The sequence below is a fragment of the Tupaia chinensis genome, unplaced genomic scaffold, assembly GCF_000334495.1.
Source record: "Tupaia chinensis unplaced genomic scaffold, TupChi_1.0 Scaffold147554_1, whole genome shotgun sequence".
Lineage (NCBI taxonomy): Eukaryota > Metazoa > Chordata > Mammalia > Scandentia > Tupaiidae > Tupaia > Tupaia belangeri.
This window is the reverse complement of record NW_006207406.1, coordinates 2,228,958-2,248,398: the sequence shown is the minus strand read 5'-3', so window position 1 is coordinate 2,248,398 and position 19,441 is coordinate 2,228,958. Positions and strand designations below refer to the sequence as shown.

Here is a 19,441-nt window from a genome sequence, read left to right as displayed (position 1 = left end):
GGGTGATACTTTTGAATAATTCTCTTTAGATGGGAATACATGTTAACCCCATGCATAGAGTTCCTTGACAATGCAATAATATAAAAAATAAAAATGGATTATAGGAGTTAGAAAAACAGAATTAAAGCTGTTTTATTCAGATGTTTTTAATTTATGTATGTAAAAGAAACCTCCATTTCCTCCTCCCACAATCCTTTGTGTTCTTTCTTTTCAACTTAGGTCAGGCAGAATGGCTCCCACAAAGAAGGGTGGGGAGAAGAAGAAAGGCCATTCTACCGTCAACGAGGGGTGACCCGGGAATACACCATCAATGTTCACAAGTGCATCCATGGCATGGGCTTCAAGAAATGTGACCCTTAGGCACTCAAAAAAATCTGGAAATTTGCCATGAAGGAGATGGGGGCTCCAGATGTGTGCGTTGATACCAGGCTTAATGAAGCTGTCTGGGCCAAAGGAATAAGGAATGTCCCATATCAAATTCGTGTGCGGTTGTCCAGAAAACGAAATGAGGGTGAAGATTCACCCAACAAGCTCTACACTCTGGTGACCTAGGTACTTGTAACCATTTTCAAAAATCTACAGTCAATGTGGATGAGAACTAACTGCTGATTTTCAAATAAAGTTATAAAACCAAAAAATAAAGAAAGAAAAAAAGAAAAAAAAAGAAACTTCCAGAGAATCAACACATGAAGTGTTTCAGTTTTAATGCAAGTTCATCCGGGGTTGTGCAACAATCATTAGAGTTATTATAGTACGAAGCAAAAATAGTTCATTAGAAAATGTAATATTACTTTATTCAGCACATTTTGAGAGCTCACTGTCTATCAGGTCTTAAGAATACAGTAGTAAACAAAAGAATTAATCATGCCTGCCTTCTTGAAGTTTACGTAATAGCCTCAATATATTATTGATAATGGTAATATTTTCTTTTCATTTGAATATACTAGGTGTTTTTACCTCAGTGTCTTACCATGTTCTCCAAATTTTAATGTGTTCACAGCTAATTTTGTCCTCCTTTCCCTTCTTTAATCTATTCCCCCTTATAAATTCTTTGAGTTAACAGCATAACCACATGTCATGCTCTCAAACTATAAACTTTAAAATAAATAAAGGATAAAATAAATAACTTTTCTAAATAACACCCACCCCTACCACCACACACACAGCATTTCTTAGTATGGAATACTCCAAGAGCAAAGTCTGAGTCAAGATCCTAGAGGCAGCTAAAGACTTTATTTGTGAAGATCTAATCTGAAGAAGCAGGAAAGAACAGGTGGCATAAAACAAGGAAGGAGAAAAAGCAAAGACAAGACCAAAAACAGAAAAATAATTTAAGGGATTCACATTCATACAGCCCATTTATATAGCATACAACTTTCCACAAATTATTTTATTTACGTTTACATCGTTGGTAAATTGTCAGTAAGATTTCTAGAATGCAAAATCTTCTCCAAAGTCAGAAATTCAGTTATATTGTTCAGCATATTAAACAAAATTTAAAAGACACAATCATTTCAGTGACTTAAGAAAATGAATTATGTAATTAAATACTTATTTATAGAAATTTAACAAAATAGCAATATAAAGCTACTTTTTTTAAGAGGTTTTTGCTGTAGGGCATGTGCACTCACCAGAAAGTCAGAGAGAGACAGAGAGACAGAAAGTGAGAAATGACCCCCAAGGGGGATGGCCACACAGCAATCCCTTCACCTCCATTCTCCCCTCAGGATCTTGGCCATGCTCACACACATGCCCGGCATGAGTTTAAGCCACCGGGTCCGGGACTTGAACCACTGTCAACAACATGAAAGTCCAGCGACAGAGCCATTACACCAACTGCTGGTCCCATAAAGCTACTTTTTTTCAATATGAGAAACAGCATTAATCAAAATTACAGTTATTAGAAGGCGTAAGGGTGATACTTTTGAATAATTCTCTTTAGATGGGAATACATGTTAACCCCATGCATAGAGTTCCTTGACAATGCAATAATATAAAAAATAAAAATGGATTATAGGAGTTAGAAAAACAGAATTAAAGCTGTTTTATTCAGATGTTTTTAATTTATGTATGTAAAAGAAACCTCCATTTCCTCCTCCCACAATCCTTTGTGTTCTTTCTTTTCAACTTAGGTCAGGCAGAATGGCTCCCACAAAGAAGGGTGGGGAGAAGAAGAAAGGCCATTCTACCGTCAACGAGGGGTGACCCGGGAATACACCATCAATGTTCACAAGTGCATCCATGGCATGGGCTTCAAGAAATGTGACCCTTAGGCACTCAAAAAAATCTGGAAATTTGCCATGAAGGAGATGGGGGCTCCAGATGTGTGCGTTGATACCAGGCTTAATGAAGCTGTCTGGGCCAAAGGAATAAGGAATGTCCCATATCAAATTCGTGTGCGGTTGTCCAGAAAACGAAATGAGGGTGAAGATTCACCCAACAAGCTCTACACTCTGGTGACCTAGGTACTTGTAACCATTTTCAAAAATCTACAGTCAATGTGGATGAGAACTAACTGCTGATTTTCAAATAAAGTTATAAAACCAAAAAATAAAGAAAGAAAAAAAGAAAAAAAAAGAAACTTCCAGAGAATCAACACATGAAGTGTTTCAGTTTTAATGCAAGTTCATCCGGGGTTGTGCAACAATCATTAGAGTTATTATAGTACGAAGCAAAAATAGTTCATTAGAAAATGTAATATTACTTTATTCAGCACATTTTGAGAGCTCACTGTCTATCAGGTCTTAAGAATACAGTAGTAAACAAAAGAATTAATCATGCCTGCCTTCTTGAAGTTTACGTTATAGTTTAAAAAATTCAAACACCAACAATATAGGAAGAAGAAAATATCTAATTCAGAGTAGCAACAAAAACTATAAAGTATTAGCAACAGACCAAGTAACGTTTGTAAAACTCTTTGGAGAAAGTTATTCAACCTGTGGCAATGGAGTCAGGTAGGACTTCAGGCTAAACACCAAAAAGCCCTGAAGTAGGTACAGAAAGGCCTACTAATTCCCAAACAGCTGACTTGGAAGAAAGCCTTTCAAGGGAATTCACTTTTCTTGGGGCTTCTTTGCAATATACTCTTTGCAGAGTATATTTCTAAGGAATCATTGGTAGTTGGAATTTTAAAAATGAAAATTCAACTAGTAAGTAAGAGCATGCACAGCAAATGCTTGCAGTGGCATGCCTCCAGTGGATGTCCCAGACAGGGCCTAGTGAGCAACAGGCTGTTGCCTATGACATCACTGGAAGCTGAATATTGAACTTTCAAAGGAGAGTTTCTGGGCTTCAGAGTTCCTGTCAGTTACCAGTGGCAACTCCCTAGAGGTTCCCATGTTTATCATATTTTCAAAATCCCAAGAAGTGAAAATCTGTATAAAAATGGCCAACTAGGAACATTCACCCTAGTATCTGTCTGGGGAGAAAGGCTAATAAATGCCTGAGCTGCCAGCAGAGGAGTGAGGCGTGACTGACAAAGTCCAAGAAAAAGCAGGAGATTCTAGAACATAATTTCTACTGATGCCAGTAAGGCTTTAAGGAACACCCTCTCCCCATCTCTCCTCCAGGGGAGAAAATGAGAGGAATTCTCCTCTGAAACAATTCTAGGCTCCCAGTGCAGATTCCAGCATTCCCACGTACAGAACAACAAAACTGGCATGGTGCTAACAAACAACACAGGAAAGTGCATGAGCATACAGCTTCAAAAGAACATTGGGGGAACCAGCAGTTAGCGTAATGGCTATGTCGCTGGACTCCCACGTAGTCGACCGCGGTTCGTGTCCCGGACCCGGTGGCTTAAAAAAACTCATGCCGGGCGCGTGTGCGTGCGTGCCCAAGATCCCGAGAGGAGAATGGAGGAGAAGGGATTGCGGCGTGACCATCCCCCCTGGGGGGTGATTTCTCGCTTTCTGTCTCTATGTCTCTCTCTGTCTGTCTGGCGAGCGCACGCACCCTACAGTGAAAATCTCTCAGTGAAAATCTGTATAAAAATGGCCAACTAGGAACATTCACCCTAGTATCTGTCTGGGGAGAAAGGCTAATAAATGCCTGAGCTGCCAGCAGAGGAGTGAGGCGTGACTGACAAAGTCCAAGAAAAAGCAGGAGATTCTAGAACATAATTTCTACTGATGCCAGTAAGGCTTTAAGGAACACCCTCTCCCCATCTCTCCTCCAGGGGAGAAAATGAGAGGAATTCTCCTCTGAAACAATTCTAGGCTCCCAGTGCAGATTCCAGCATTCCCACGTACAGAACAACAAAACTGGCATGGTGCTAACAAACAACACAGGAAAGTGCATGAGCATACAGCTTCAAAAGAACATTGGGGGAACCAGCAGTTAGCGTAATGGCTATGTCGCTGGACTCCCACGTAGTCGACCGCGGTTCGTGTCCCGGACCCGGTGGCTTAAAAAAACTCATGCCGGGCGCGTGTGCGTGCGTGCCCAAGATCCCGAGAGGAGAATGGAGGAGAAGGGATTGCGGCGTGACCATCCCCCCTGGGGGGTGATTTCTCGCTTTCTGTCTCTATGTCTCTCTCTGTCTGTCTGGCGAGCGCACGCACCCTACAGTGAAAATCTCTCAAAAAAAAAAAAAAAAAAGAACATTGGACCTCCCAGTTCAAGATGGAAGAGCTATGTTGTTCTGCAAACAACTAGCAGAGGAGCTCCACTTAAGAGAAAATTCCAGAGCCCAATGGGAGCTGAAGAAACACACCCCATCACACAGAGACTGAGGAATTTGGTCACCACCCTCATCTGACAGATAGGGCAAGCTTGCATTCTCTCTCCCTTCAGACACAAGATTAGGGTAATGGCTATCTGCCCCAACTGATGCCACACACTGCCACACACAGTGCAGCTTTTTTAAACCTTCCTAAATTGTGTGGGTAAAGAAGAAGAAGGTGAGAGACAGAAAAAAATACTACCAGAAATCCTCCCTCTAAGTCAGAGTAGGGCAAAGAGGGCATCACCCCAGACCACCTCCTGACCCTGGAGTATACAATCTAACCACTTAACATCTAGAAGTAGTTTGCTCAAATCTGGTCAGCCACCCTGAATCCCCAAGCTCTAAAGGTTGCAGTTTCTTTTGAGGGCCTGACAGATGGGTTTGCTCTGGCACCTCATCAACTAAGTTCCCATGACCACACTCAGACAGAAGGTCAGTCTATCCCTGGTTATCCCATCTCAGACCACTGAGAGTCCATTTATTGTGTCCCATGGATAAAATTGCCACAGTGACCTCACCGGGACTTCAGTCAGGTCCAGAGGCAGGGTACATAAACACTGCTTGGATTCAAAAGGTACAGCTGGCCCTTGGCCCTTCCTAGAACACTTTGTCAGAGTCACATCCATTTCATGCATTCTCTTCCATAAATTGCCTTCCCAGGTCCACACTTAGGAGAAATGCACTGCTCTTCAGCATTGCATGCAGGCCACTCAGGATCCATGTCTTCAGTCTCATAGAAAGGCTTTCCTCTGAGCCCTCCTAGACCATGTTGCCAGAGTTTCGTGTGCATCTGAAGAGGTGCTCCACCTCCAGGTGTTATGTAAAAGTCATACAATCCCTGCTCTGATTTGAAAGACACAGCTGACTTTCAACCCCTTCTAGACCACTTTACCAGGGACACACTCAGACCAAGGGCTGTTCATTCCACCTGGTACTATAGGATCCACTCCGAAAATTAAGAAAAAAGTGAGTACTCCACCAGATGCCTAAAAGTCAATGTAGAGATACAAGAAATATGAAAAAGCAAGGAAATACTCCCAAAGAAAGGCACAACTTTTCACCAACAATGGATAAAACACCGGACATCACAAAATGTTGGAAGAGAAATTCAGAATATTCATCATAACAAAACACAATGCAAGAAAAAACAGACAATCAATTCTGGGAGATGAAAAAAATCATTCCATGACATGACTCTATAAAAAGCTAATGCCCTAAAAATGAGTCAAACAGAACTTGAGATGAGTAATACAATAAGAATACTATACCCAGCAAGATTATTCTTCAAATAGAAAGGAGAGATAAAATCATTCCCAGGTAAACAAAAACTCAAAGAATTCATCAACACTGGGTCAGGACTTCAAGAGGTACAGAAGGGACTACAACAAGAAAAGGAAAGGAGATAAATAGAAATAAGAAAACACACAACTAAGAAAATGACTGACAAAATGGCAGTAGTCTGTAGATATCAATAATAATGTCGAATGTTAACGGATTAAACTCTCCAATTAAAAGATCCAGATTGACTGAATAGATTTTAAAAACAGTGGCTTCCTATATGCTGCTTACTAGAAACACACCTCATTGAGGGACCAGCAGTTAGCGTAATGGCTATGTCACTGGACTCCCACGTAGTCGACCGCGGTTTGAGTCCCGGACCGGGCGGCTTAAACTCCCGCCGGGGGCGGGTACGTGCCCAGAATCCCAAGAGGAGAATGAAGGAGAAGGGATTGTGTAGTAGCCATCCCCCCTAGGGGGTGATTTCTCGCTTTCTATCTCTCTGTCTCTCTCTGTCTGCCTGGGGAGCGCATGGTCCCTACAGCAAAAATCTCTTCAAAAAAAGAAAAAAAAAAAAGAAAGAAAGAAACACACCTCATTGATAAAGACATACATAGATTGAAAATGAAGGATTGGAAAGTCATTTAATGCAAAGAGAAACTCCCCACAACAAAACTGAAGTCATAATAATGATATAAAACAAAGCAGATTTCAAGATAAAAACTGTAAAAAGAGACAAAGAGGGTCATTATATAGTATTAAAAAGATAAATTCACCAAGAAGATATGACAATTATAAGTAATTACACACCCAATACGAGGGACTCAACTACATAAAAGCAAGACTACTAGACCTAAAGAGAGAGATAAACCGCAATACACTAATTGTTGGGGATTTTGATACTCCACTGTCACCACTGACAGGTTATCTGTACAAAAAAAGAAAAACAACAACAAAAAAAAAAACAATGAAGAGACACCAGAGCTAAATGATACTATAAAACAAATGATCTGACAGACAAGTGTAGAACATTTCACCCAACAACTACAAAATATACATTTTTCTTAGTGCCACATGGAACATTTTGAAGATGGAGCACATTGTAAAACAAGCCTTTACAAATTTAAATGTATAGAAAAGATATCTACCATCTTTTCTGATCACAATAGATTTAATTTGAAATCAGCAACAGAAATGGCCTTCAAAAATACACGAACATATGAAAACTAAACAACGTCAAAACTACTGAAGACTAGCAGGCCCAAAACCCAGCCAATAGCCAGAATCCATGAGCATCTGTGGTGGGCTTTCCCTGCCCCTTAAACTGGAAAAAGCCTCTGCCCCAAACCCCGCCTTCTAGCACAACACCCAACAAAAGCCAGGTAGGGTGGTCTCTGTCTTCTTTCTGTCTCTGTCTCTCTCTCTTGCTCTCCCTTTCTTCTGAAATTTTTCTCTCTTATATTTATGTGGGTTTTTTGTTTGTTTGTTTTTTAACAATCTGTAGGTACCGTCTCTTGCCTCTGACCTCTCTTTTCTCTTTCTAATTTCAGAATCCATGTACATCTGAGGTGGGCTTTCCCTGCCCCTATTGCACAGCACACTAGCGTGCTACATGATTCTGATTTTTTTGCTTTTTTTAAAAATAATTTTTCCCTTTTCATTGTTTTATTCAGTCTTTCTTTTTCTCCTTTTTTTTTTTTTGTCTTTTTCCATTTGTTTTCTTTCTTTTACATGATTTTCTCACCTTGCTTCTCATCTTCCACATATTGAGAGTCTAGGCAGGTCTAGTTGCACAGTAGCGAAACATCTGAATACTTTAAACCCCACAGCTCAGCCCAGGTGCCCCATTTCCTTGAAACTTGAGGCCTTTTTAAATATCCAGTTCCACTGACTAAAGTGAAGGCTGCTTGGTGAGGATCAGGGAAATGGTACTGCAGAAAAATTGCAGGCCATCTCCTTCTGCACACCTCTCACACTCAGAACTAACTCCAAGAAGGTAGGGAGTAATGTATAATCCATCAGATGACCAGAAACCACCATTGCAGAGGCAAAACAAATATGGGCAATCAAGAAAATATCTCTCCCCCAAGGGGAAAGAACAGCCCTTCATCTTTCAAAGACAGTAAATGGAACTCCTTAGAAATGTCAGAAAAAAATTTTAGGATATTCATAGTGACAAAGCTAACAAAGATGCAAGAGAAGAGAGACAACAAATTTCAGAAGATATAGGAGAAAAGAGACAACGAGTTCCAGGAGGTGAGGAAGTTCTTCCACAATCTGAAAGAGGAAATACACACCATAAAAAAGAATAAACTGGAACTGTTAGAGATAAAGGCTATTATACAGGAAATCAAAACTCCCTTGAAAATATTAAAAACATATTAGATCATGCAGAAGATCTAATCTCAGATGTAGAAGTTAGAACCTCTGACCTAGAAAAATTCACCAAAAAGACTGAGAAAATAACCCCCAAAATGAGAATAATATGAGTAATACTAGATATTATTAGATGCCCAAATATCTGGGTAATCAGTATCCCGGAAGGTGAAGAAACTAATAAGGACATTGATAATCTATTCCATGAAATCCTGGAAGAAAACTTTCCAAACCTAGAGAAGCATTCAAATATCCAGACCCAGGATATACAAATGACCCCACATAGAATCAACCCAAGAAGATCTTCTCCAAGGCACATCAAAGCTAGATTGACAAAAACCACAAAGATACTAAAATTGGCAAGAGAAAAACGTCAAGTTATTTTCAAAGTATATCCCATCAGGCTAACATTGGACCTCTCATTGGAAACAATGCAAACAAGGAAAGAATGGGAAAATATATTCTAAGTGTTAAGTAAAAGACAATTTCAACCAAAAATACTGTATCTGGCAATTATCCTTCATGTAGGAAGAAAAGATAAAAACATTCTCAGATAAACAAAACCTGAAAGAATTTACCAATACCAGACCAGGTCTTCGAGAAGTTCTGAAGGGAGTATTATATCAGGAAAACTAAAGACAGACAAATAAGAGAACAAAAAGTGATCAAAAGGAAGGCCAACTTAATGGTAGAAACAAGTTTTGAAATGTTAATAATAATGTTGAAAATAATAATAATAATGTTGAATGTTAACAGAAAGGTCAGACCACATTAACACTGCAAATTCAGCAAAAGAGATTGCACAAGACTGAACTGGTGAAATAGAATTCTGTGACATTTTTCTGAAACATTACTGATTTTCTTGTATGCTTTGTCTTCCAGATTTAAGGATTTTTGTTTTCTTTTGAGTTGTTGGGTTCAGAATTTTTTTTTGTTTTTTTTTTTTAAAAAAAGGGTTTTCATTGAAACAAACTTTTCTCTCTTCTTGACCCCTTTACAATTGGAAAATATTTGTGAGCATTCTTATTTTGTGACAGAATGGTTATTTGCCTAAGTCCAATAATATTATAGTATGTGTTGCCTTGCATCAGATACTGAATTCTTATGGGGCTTTGTGCAAATAACAGGCCAAATTGAGATTAACCTAGTTTTTTTGGTTTTGTTTTGTTTTGTTTTGTTTTGTTTGCAAATAAGTTAGTTTATACCTCTCTTTAATATAAGGGGGAATGGAGAGAGAGGGAAAAAAATTGTTTTAGAAGAAAATTACACTGGACTTGTCACTAGATTCTAGCTTTGTCCATACATTAAGAGCTTTTGTGAATCTATAAAATATGAAAAAAGAAAAAAAAAGTTTAGTATAGAAGGGAGAGAAGGGGAAAGGGGAAGAAAAAAACACGTAAAAGTATGCTTACTTGACAAAAAATCAGAAGCTATTTACAGATGATAGTGTATACAGTAATATCCTTGTCTTGACTGATATGCATGATTTTTATGTTGGAAAAAGAAATGTATACTGTAAAGACGTGATAAAATGTAAATTAAAATTAATTAATTAATTAATTAATAAAAATACACACAAAAAAGAAATGAAGACCAAAATTTAAAAATTTCTTGAAACTAGTGATAATGAACACACAATTCTCCATATTCTTTGGTACATAGTGAAACCAATTAAGAGGGAAGCTTATAGAAATCAGTACCCATAGCCCATCAGTAACCGCACTCTACAACAGAAACTGATGGACTAAAGGATGTACAAACACAAGAGATGGGTGTGAATGCCAGATGTGGTGTGTGTGGAGGAGTGGGGCCTGGGGAAAGACATTTGGAAGAGGGATACGGAGACAAGAGCATTGTTGGGATGGGTAGATAGTGTTGTTATCTGTTGAAGATATTTTGATCAACTGGACCAGGGAGAAATGTTCACATATTGAAACACTCACTTTGTAAACTAAATAATGCAATTGAATGTATAAAAAAAAGATAAGTAAGTAAATTTAAAAAAATAAAGTTAAAGAAAAATGAAATCATTACCCATAAAAGAAAAATAGAAAGATAGAAAATATATAACCAAATTATTCATCTTAAGTAACTAGAAAAGCAACAAAAACAAAAGAAACTAAAGTTCTAGATAAAAAGAAATAAGAGAAATAGAGAATAAAAAAATATACACCAAAAAATCAACAAAACAAAAAGCTGGTTTCTGGAGAGGATAAACAAAAAGAATAAACTATAAACTCAATCAATAAAAATAAAGTAAATAATCAGATAAATAAAATCAGTACTGAAATTACAATTTACAACAGATATCACAGAATTATTATACAAAAGCTCATGAGAGAATACAAGGAGTAACTATATGCCAACAAACTACCAAACCTAGATGAGATGGATAAATTTCTGTGCACATATACTTATATTGAACCAGGAAGAAAGAGAAAGCCTGAATAGACTAGTAACAAGCAATGAAATTGAATAAGTAATTAATAGTGTCCCAAAAAGGAAAATCCCAGGTCCTGATGGCTTCACTGCTGAATTCTACAAAACTTTTAAAGAATTAACTCCAAATCTCCTCAAACTATTTCCAAAGATCCAAATGGAAAGAACACTCCCAAATTCATTCTATGAAGCCTACATCACTTTAATACCAAAAGCAGACAGGAATATAACAATGAGAGGGAGAACTACAGATCAATATCTCTGATGAATACAGATACAAAAATCTCCAAAATTAAACTAGCAAATGAAATCCAACAGCACGCGAAAAAGATTACATACTCTGATCACTAGACTTTATTCCGGGAGTGCAAAGATAGTTGAATACACATAAAACAATAAATGCAATACATCACATTAATAGAAGGAAAGATTAAAAAAAATGATCATATCAATTGATACATGAAAAACATTTGATAGAATAAAATATCTTTCATGATAAAGGCTCTGAACAAAACAGATATAGAAGGTGCATTTCTCAACACAATAAAAGCCATCTATGACAAACCTATAGCTAATATCATACTAAATGGGGAAAACCTGAAAGCTTTCCCACTTAAAACTGGAGCAAGACAAGGTTTTCCACTTTCTCCATTCCTTTTCAACATAATACTGGAAGTCCTAGCTAATGCAAATAGAAAAGAGGGTAAAATAAGACTCATTCAAATAGGAAAAGAAATGAAATTGTCCAAATTTGCAGTCAACATGAATATATATATATATATATATATATATATATATATATATATTCCAGAAGAAACCATGAAAAAACTCCTAGAAATGATAAATTAATTCAGTAAAGTGGCACAACAAAAAATGAAAATATAAAAACTTGTAGAATATTTATGCACCAACAATGAACAGGCACTTAGGTAGAATTTTTAAATGTAATCCCATTGACAATAACCATAAAAAAATCGTAAATGAAATAAAATTCTTAAGAATAAATCTAATTAAACAGGTGAAAGATCTTGAATTTTAAAAAAGGAAATACATTTCTGTTCTTGAATTGAAAGAATCAATATAAAAAAAGTGTCAGTTCTAATTTACAAATTAATGTAATTCTGATAATATTACTAGTGGCGTTCTTCATAGACACAGAAGAAACAACTGCAAAGTTTATCTGGAATCAGGACAGCAAGTAGTGTAGAGGTTAAGGTGGCTGAATGCCACCTGGCTGGCTGCAGAATTCCAGTCTCAGACCCAGTGGCTTGAGAAACACACAGAGTGAGTATGCCCATGTGCCCGGGATCCTGAGAGAATAGGTAGGAGGAATTTCAACATGACTATCCCCCTAGAGGGTGATTTCTCACTTCCTCTGTCTGTGTCTCTGTCTCTCTCCTTCTCTCTCCCTCTGCTTCTCTCCATTAGGCATATGCACCCTATAGCAAATTAAGTAAAATTCAATTAAAATTAGGGAAAAAATGGCTAGGGGTTGTAAGTGGTGTGGTGGTTAAAGCTCTGGACTCCCACATGGCCAACCATAGTTCAAGTCCTGAACCTGATGGCTTGCTTTCTCATTCTCCCTCTCTCTAGTTCTCTCTCTCTCTCTCTCTCTCTCTCTCTCCCTCTCTCTCTCTCTCTCTTTGTCTCTCATCAAACTGAAGAAGAAGAAATAAAATTAAATAAACAATTATTTTTAAGTTTGTCTGGAATCCTAAAATATTCCATATTGCCAAGACAATATTGCATATAAAGACTAAATTTGGAGCTTCCTACTATCCAAAGTCAAAATATATTACAAAGTTGTGATAATCAAATCAGCTTGGTACTGGCACAAAAGCAGACACATAGATCAATGGAACCAAGCAGAGAATCCAGAAATAAACCTCAAGAGAAACAGCCAACTGATTTTTGACAATGGATACAAGACAATTCACTAAAGAAAAGAAAATCCTTTCAGCTAATGATGCTGGAAAACTGAATATCCACCTACAGAAAAATGAAATTGGACCTCTATCTTTCACCATTAATGATCGTCAACTCAAAATGAATCAAAGATCTAAATGTAAAATTTCAAACTATATAACTACTAGTGGAAAAAGGGGGAAACAACACTTGCAGACACTGGTGTAGGCAAAAATTTCTTAAATAAGACCCCTAAAACTTAGGGGACAAATCTAAACATATGCAAGTGGGATTACACAGGCCTAAAAGCTTCTGTACAGCAAAGGAAACAATATGTGAAGAGACAACCCACAGAATGAAAGAAAATATTTGTAAACTATTCAGATAAGGGATTGATAGCCATAATCCCTAGGAAACTCAGGCAACTTACCTGCAAAAATATTTGAAAATGGGCCGAAGAGGTAAATAGACAACTCTCTAAGGAAGACATACAAATGGACAAAACACATATGAAAAAGTGCTCAATATCTCTTATCATAAGGGAAATGCAAATAAAAACCACAATGAGACATTATTTAACCCCAGTCTAAGTGGCTATAATCACAAAAATGAAAAATGTCAAGTGCTGGTGAGACTATAGTGAAAGGGAACACTGCTGCACTGGTGGGGATGTATATTAGTATGGCCATTATAGAAATATGAAAACAAATATGGAGGCTCCTCAAAAAACTGACAAATGGAACTATCATTTGACCCAGTAATTTCATTCCTTGGTATTTATTCCAAGGACAGTAAAGCACTTAGCCAGAAAGATACTTGCACATTCATGTTTACTGAAGCATTATTTGTAATTGCTAAGATGTGGAATCAACCTACAACTAATGACTAGATTGGAAAAAATGTGACATATATACACTATGGAATACTACTCAGCCATAAAGAACACTGAGACTCTGTCACTTAATACAAGGTGAAAGAATATGGAAGATGTATTGCTAAGTAAAACATACCAGGCTATGAAGGCAAGCACGTATATCTCCACTCAATATATATTGAACATCTGCATTCTATGACAGAAATTGAAATATTTGAAGACATAGTAGAGAGGGAAAGTTTAGAAACCAGAGGCTATGTGGGTGAGTTAGGTGGGAGAGGTTCAGGAAAAAGCATTTAACAGACACAAGAATAGGAGTTTCTTTGTTAGAACCAATATATGTGGTAATATCCATGATTTAATTATCACACATTGTATGCATGCTTTGAAAAACCACAATGCATGCCATAAAGGTGTATAACAATTAAATGTAAATGAGAAACTATAAAATTGAAAAAAATATATAACACCTAAATAACGGAGAAATACAACATATGCTTGGTTTAAGCAATATCATAAAGCTGTCCATTGGTCTATAAGTTAAATAAAGTATAATTCTGTATAATTAAGTATAAGTATAAGATCAAATTAAGTATAATTCTGATCCAGATATGATGATGGGGGAAGTAAAATTCAAAGAATAAACAATGTTTGAAAAACAAGACAAGAGTTTTTACCTTGAGAAATCAAGACCTATTTCTAAAGTTATAGCCACAAAAACACTGGTGCTTTCATCAGGGATAGAAAAATAAACTAGTGCAGTAAAATAGAAAGCCCAGAAATAGATTCAGGCATACTTAATATATGACTGAGACTGAAGTAGGAACTTCCTACTACCCAAAGTCAAAATACATTACAAAGTTGTGATAATCAAATCAACTTGGTATTGGCACAAAAGCAGACACACAGATCAGTGGAAGCAAACAAAGAATCCAGAAATACACCTCAAAGAAACAGCCAACTAATTTTTGACTGAAAATACAATGGCAGACCATTCACTCTTCAGTGAATGGATCTGGGTGAAACAGACTTAACTCTGTGGGGGAAAAAATACTCTAAGGATTAAGTTTTATGATGTTGGGAGAAAAAAATATTTTTTTTACACAGGATACTAAATCAGAGAGAGCAATGTGAAATGCTTGATACATTTGACGGTTGAAATTACAAACTAATGCACAAAAATGATTACGGTAAAAAGACCAGCCCACCTGCCAAGAGAAAGCATTTACAATACACACAACCTTTAAATCATCCACATGTGGGTTACTCAAAGTATTCCCACAAATTAACTTAATAAATGATCTTATGGGAAAATGAGCAAATTATGTAAACAAGCGATTCTTAGAAAAGGAAACACAAAGGGCCAATAAACAAAAGAAAATATGTTCATGTTCACTAGTACACAAAGAAACACAAAATAAAACAACCCATCATATTGGCAGCCAAAAAATTATTCAAGAATCTCTCAATACTAAAGTGCTGGTGAGAATGTGAAGCAACAACAACTTCCATAAACTACCAGCTCCAAGAATATAAATGGTTAAAACTACTTTAAAGAAAAAATTTGCTATTATCTAGTAAAGTTAAAAATGCCATTCACAACTCATGAACTCTAATTCTATATATAGAAACTAGGAAAACTGATACAAAAGTTCAGAAAGAAATATAGAGAGAGAAGTAATCTCTTCTCTGTCTCTCTCTGGTGGGCACACACACCTATGGCAAAAGAAGAAGCAGCAGCAGCAGCAGCAGCAGCAGCACCACCACCACCACCACCACCACCTGGAGCACATGTGTGAGCATAAGGAAAACCCCAGAGAAGACTGGAGGAAAATGAATCGTGGTGGCATGGTCATACCCCACAGAAGGTGGCATGGCCATACCCCCCAGAAGGTATGTTCTTGCTTTCTCTCACTCTCTGTCTTTTGTGGTATAAGCATGTGCCCTATAACAACAACAACAGCACAAAGATAAACTTAGACATACTAAAATTCTAGAGTTTATTTGAGCAATGAATTGTAGCAAACTCCATTGAGTCATTTTGACCTCCACCAGAGGATATGAGGTGAAAGAGATGAAAGAGAAAGGATCTTTAATAAGGTTTTCATGGAAGCAAGGCAAATAAAATGTTTAATACTTTGGTGGAATGCAATCTGTGAAATATTTAATCGATTAAAGTGGAATATTAGCCTAAAGATCTCTAGTTAGAATTAGTTGGCAATTTCTAATTGGTATAGCTCCCATTAAAAGTTATGGTAGTTTCTAACTTTTTAAGCTTAAATTCACTTTTTTGGGATATGTAAGCCAGGTTCCTGCCCTGAAATAAGTTTCAGTTTGCTTCTGTAGGAACTCAGGGTGAGAGAGCCATCTCAGTCTAATTAACTCCCAGTAGATAATTTTGATAGGGTTGGCCTGAGAAAAGTTGACTTTATGTGCTTTTTCCTCAGAGCTTATTTGTATAAAAATTACTTTTGATTCCATTTAAATATACATTTCCTCAAAGTATATAAGCAAGAAAGATAATATGACAAGTCCCAGGGCACTCAGATAATATTTTTATACATTTCCAAAGTTAAAATATTAGGTGCAGCATTTTTTCTTTTGCCCACAAAATTAAAAATTAAAAATTAAACTATAATTTAAAACTAAAACTATAGTTCAACAATTTAATTCACTTTAATTTTCAGACTACATATAAACTACTTTAATACTTAAAAAGCCAAAGTTCAAGAAAATTCTCTAACATGTTTTTCAAAAAATGTAATATAAGGTAATTAATACCAATATTTATAATGTGCTTATAAAAAATATGATCAGAAACAAATAGAAAACATTAACATAGCTCTGATTAATTAAATCTTACTTTAAAATAAATGTTCTCTGAATAAAATTTACCAGTTTAATCATAGTAGCCACCAAGTGGCTAAAGTTTGGTATTGCATCATAAATGTTTACTCATTTAATTCAGTGGTGAAATAATACAGATATGATTAAAAGATATACCACTACTTGGGACCAGCAGATGGCATAATTGTTACATCTCTGGACTCCCACATGGCCAACCTCAGTTCAAGTCCTAGACCCGGTGGCTTGAAACTCACACTGGGCACATGTGCATATGTGCCCAAAATCCCAAGAGGTGACTGAAGGAGAAGGGATTGTGACATGGCCATCCCCTCAGGGGGTGATTTCTCACTTTCTGTCAATGTCTCTCCAGTGAATGCACATACCCTATAACAACAACAACAAAAAAAAAGATATATCACTACCAAAAACTACATAATTAAATAGCACATTCCCATACAATCAAGTAATCTACCCAAAATATCTTACAGAGTAGTAGAAAATAGTTACCATTTTGACTTTTATTAAAATTTAGGACCTAGCTAGGTGAATAAGATGGCATTATAAAATAATTGAATAAATATAAAATTAATTTCGTTATAAGCATAGGTAAATGTCAGGCCTTAATTCTTTAATAGGTACTATTTAATATTTATAAGTATTTAAAATGGTTGAAAATAGAACAATAAAGTATAAGGTCACAAGTTTTGTGGAGAATTAAAACTTTTCAATTACGAAGGCTTATGTAATGCTTAAATGCTTGTGCAACATTTACATACAGAAAAGAAGGCGATTGGAAGACTGGGGCAGAGATAGGCCACAGCCTAAGAACACAGTAGCCAACTGAAGCCTGGTGAGGTAAAGAACAGATTCTCTCTGAGAGCCTCTGGAGGCTTCATATCAGCACAGGAATACTTATTTGGGACTTCTGACCTCCGGAACTGGGACTGAATATATTTCTACTGCTTTAAGCCAACAAGCCTGTGTCATTTGTAATACCATCCACAGGAAAACATTATGATTACTACCTTTTTTCTTTATAGCTGATGAAACTGAATTGAACCTCATGTGAAACCTGTATTAATTTAATAATTAATTTCATAATTACTTGATAATTACTTAAATTGAAATGAGTGGGGAAAGTATTTTATTATAATTTAAAAACCCAAATTTTTTGTTTTTATTTTTATTTATTTATTTTATCATTCAGTCACTATATCGTTACAGCATACCAAATGAATTTTCTCATCATGAACACTGCATACTGGTCCAAATACATTACTACATACATTATAATCAACAGATTTCTCTCCATTTGGGGTCCCTTAAATGGTTTGCTTCTTTCTTCTTCTCCTTGATTCCCTCCCTCTTAGTCTCTCCCACTTCCCACCTTCCTTCCCCACTGACTCCAGTATCATCATTGCTCTCTATGCTTTTATACCTTCCAGTCATTCAGTTTCTGCCATAGGGCAGGTGCCACCACACCCCCAGTCATTCAGTTTCTGCTATAGAGTGCTGACATTCAGTATATGTTGAATGGGGATATACAATGCCCCTCTTTCACAGTCTGGCTTGCTTAGCAGTAAATCTTCCATATTTGTCCACTTCCTATCAAATGCCAAGGTCTCATTGCTTTTTACAGCTGAGTAGTACCCTGTAGTATATATGTTCCACAATTTTTAAACCCATTTCAAATGACATTTGGGTTGGTTTCATGGTTTAGCAATTGTGAATAATGCTATAATAAACATGGAGGTGCAAGTGCTTTTCTGACTGAAAAATACCCCATCCTTCGAGTGGATACCCAGAAGTGGAATTGCTGGATCATATGGTAGTTCTATTTTTTAGGTCTCTGTTTATTGTTCTAAACAGTGGCTGTACACATTTACTTTCCCACCAATAGTCTGAGAGAGTTCCCTTTTCACCACAGCCTCTCCTGCAGTTAGCGTTCTTTATATTTTTAATCTTAGCCATTCTGACTGGGGTTAGGTGGTATCTCATTGTACTTTTGATTTGCATCTTCCTTATGATAAAGATGTTGAGTATTTTTTCATATGCTTTTTGGCCATTGATATGTCTTCCTCAGAGAGGTGTCCATTCATCTCACTTGCCTGTCTTTTAATTGAGTTGATTGTGGACTTTTTGTGGGTAAGCTGCTTGAGTTCCATTTACCCTGGTTATCAGACCCTTATCTAAGGCATAGCTTGCAAATATAGTCTCCCATTATGAGAAAAACCCAAATTTCTAGTAGTTGCACTGGAAATACTATCTATACCTGGGATGAAAAATTAAGTTTTCAATAGAGGCCAGGATAGTTTCACAAATAAATAAAGCAACCCAAATAATAGGAAAATAGAATTAGTCTCCCTGTCACTGAGTAAGGGAGAATGGAAATGGTGTACACTGTGGGGAAAAGAGTATACATTCCATTTGTGTGGACAGAATCTGAACTATATGTCCCAAATTTATAATCTTTCTTTTAAAGATCACTTCAAGATTATAAAGTGTATGTGGACCCAGCAGAGGTAGTGAGTTGTCAAAATCCAGTGAAGGCAGGAATTACAAACAACAAAAACAGGAATCTTGGGTTCTAGTCCTAGTTATGTTATTAGGCAAAATTTAAAATATGCTAAGTCCTAGAGCTTATTCCTAACTTTAATAGAAAGTATAAGACTCAATGTAAGCAAGGCTAAAATGAGCAGGAGTCCATAACAGACACTAATAAACTATGGGTGAATTAAAGTCAGAGTCCTTGGAATATAAAATTGCAAACTTTCTCATAGGTAATAAGTTCCTGCAACACAGAGTCTGGAATTTGTACACGAAAAGCACACTTAGTATTTGTCCATTGAACAGACAATAGACACAGATAAAAGTTTATCTAAATGAGATAAATTGTTTTTGATATGGCTATTTATAGATAGGCAATGAAAATGGGCTCACAATAAGAGAAATTAAGATTTCAAGTTTTGATGAAGTTTTGCTGGATTTATCATGAA

At 36.5% G+C, this 19,441-nt stretch overlaps 2 pseudogenes; both read left to right on the top strand.

Annotated features, from left to right (window-relative positions):
- The first annotated feature begins 220 nt into the window (after positions 1-220).
- Positions 221-597, top strand: LOC106734043 (60S ribosomal protein L31 pseudogene; annotated as a pseudogene).
- Positions 598-2,133: 1,536 nt separating this feature from the next.
- Positions 2,134-19,441, top strand: part of LOC106734042 (60S ribosomal protein L31-like) — a 28,018-nt pseudogene continuing 10,710 nt past the window's right edge.